Here is a 2487-nt window from a genome sequence, read left to right on the forward strand (position 1 = left end):
ACACTTAGCCTGCGCCTGTAAGGCCCCCCTCTACAGCTGCAATTTCATGTCTCCATGGGCCCGAGTCCCCGGTGAGAACTGCCAGCAGGGACATGTGAGGTGTACATGTCCACGTCCTCGCTTGCCCCCATGGGAACAGGTCTCACTCCCACTTTGCTGAAACACAGTGATAGCTTTCAAGGCTGAGACTGCAAAGGGATATTCGTGAGAATTAGAGGCAAATCACTGCAGGGAACTAACAACATAAAAATGCCTCAAACTGTGAGGAATTGAAGCAACAATTCCTGTTGTGATGTACACAATGGACATGGCATATGTGCAGCTATAAAAAACACTGCAGGAGGAAGTGTGTTTATGAAAAATAACACAAAAAAACCCACTAAGGGCTCAGATTTTGCATGTGCAGAATATGTAGCTACCACTGCAAAGTCTCTGGGACTGAGAGACTAAACCTTCCACTGAATCCCAAACTAAATCTGCTGGGCCTCATCTGCCTGAGGGTGCCCCTAAATGAGCCCTCAATGTTGTAATTCTTCCTGCTTCTGCCAAACCCTTGAGGCCAAAGGAACTGGGTGAGTTGACCGTGCCCATTCCAAAGCCAATATCATGAAACTGCCTGAGCAAGATGAGGAATCAAGAATCAGTCCTAAAGCTAATGTAGAATATTCACTGCTAAATTCGTGTTTTAATACTACTCAAATTTGTGGCTGTTGTGCATATGTGTCACTAATAAAATATATTAAATCAACTACTTACTGCTTTTTTCATGTTTATGTTTTATTTTTCATCTACTTGAAAAGGGGAGAGAGAGAGAGAGAGAGATCGGGATTGATCTTTCAGCTGCTGGTTATTCCCTCACATATCTGCCAAATATAGGTCTGGACCAGGCAGAAACGACAGTGCAGAACAAAATTCAGGTCCCAGTGAGGGTGTCAGGGGCCCAGACAGTTATTACCTGCTGCATCCCAGGATGCCTCAGCAGGACACTGGATTGAAAGAAGAATGCCTGGGACTTGAACTGGCTCTTCAATATGCAAGTGTCCCAAGTAAGGCCTTAGCATTCTGTGCTATAAAGCCTCTATATTATCTTTTAAATATAAATATACCCTAGTACTTCAAGGCAAGATCACTCTGAATTGAACAGAATGAAAATAAAAATATAAACTGCCTAACATCATCATTTAATATCATGTACATCAATAAGGGAGTATTTTGCATAAGGATCACATTCTTCTGGAAAACAAGCATTTAAGAAAATCATTTTTAGCAGGTAGATAAATCTGACAGGGACCTAAAACTGCTCATTGATATTGAAAGAATAACTTTTTCTTATTGAGTAACTAATGAGCAGTTTATTGTATTTAATTTGCATTGTAGTCATTATCGCCGGATTGTAAAATCCTAGACAACAAAGGCTGCATATTTGTTCATTGATTCAAGGACCTTCCCCAACTGTTATTGTATTAAATAATTAGGAAATTTTTATACCATTTAGGATGCTTTCAGTTGGAATTAACAGAAAATTTATTCTAGCCTGCACAAGCAGTTTGGGATGTGTGTTATCTCAAATTGTTGTATATAACAAGTAGTGCAGTTAGGGGGAATTATTACATAGTTCAGTTGTATTATCAAAGACCCCACTTGTGCATGGGAATTGTGTTCCAGAAAGTTAAGCTGCTGCTTAGTACATCCAAGTGTCTGTTTGAGTTCTCTATATCCAGCTTCCAATCCACTGTCCTGATAATGCATCGAGCAAGGCTGTAGATGATGATTCAAGTGCTTGGGTCCTGTCATCCACGTGAAAGACCCAGATGGAGAGCCAGGGTCTTGGCTTCTGCCTGATCCAGTCCTAGCTGTTGAAGGCATTTGAGACGAGAACCAGTAAATAGATCTCTTTCTTTCTCCCTGACTCTCTATGCTTCCCCTCCACCTACCACTTCTCACTCCATCTATACCCTTCTTTCTGTTCTGCTACTTTTCAAATTTAAAAAAAAAAAACCTAAACTGTCTCCATTTTTCCATTATTGCGCTCTAGGAAGGTCAGTACTGTTAAGATGCCACATCCCTTCATGATTGAAAGATGACTATAAATTGCCAGATATTACATGCAGATACTTCAAAGTCTAATGCTTTATATTGCCATATCCTCCCATACCTGCCATTCTGAAAGAAAATTTGTCAAAATGTCCCCCACATTCCTGTCTGTAGCAGCTGGGTCACAAAGTTGCTCTATTAAACCATCACTGACAAGGCAAATATAACCCGATGATTAATCTGATCAACCAGGGCTTAATTTGGGGTCATGGGACAAAGATGGACAACTACATCAGTTCAGCATAGATTTGCTCATGCATAAAAACAACTCAGAATTATTGAGACTTAAATGAAAAATACAATTACCCACATGAAAATATTATTGTATTTAGATATTGCCACCTAGTGTCTTAAAATGATAAACCCTTATTTAGTATATAAATGCTAATGTTA

The sequence above is a fragment of the Ochotona curzoniae genome, unplaced genomic scaffold (genome assembly GCF_017591425.1).
Source record: "Ochotona curzoniae isolate NIBS_2020 unplaced genomic scaffold, NIBS_Ocur_1.0 scaffold_4506, whole genome shotgun sequence".
In the NCBI taxonomy this organism is placed as follows: Eukaryota; Metazoa; Chordata; class Mammalia; order Lagomorpha; family Ochotonidae; genus Ochotona; species Ochotona curzoniae.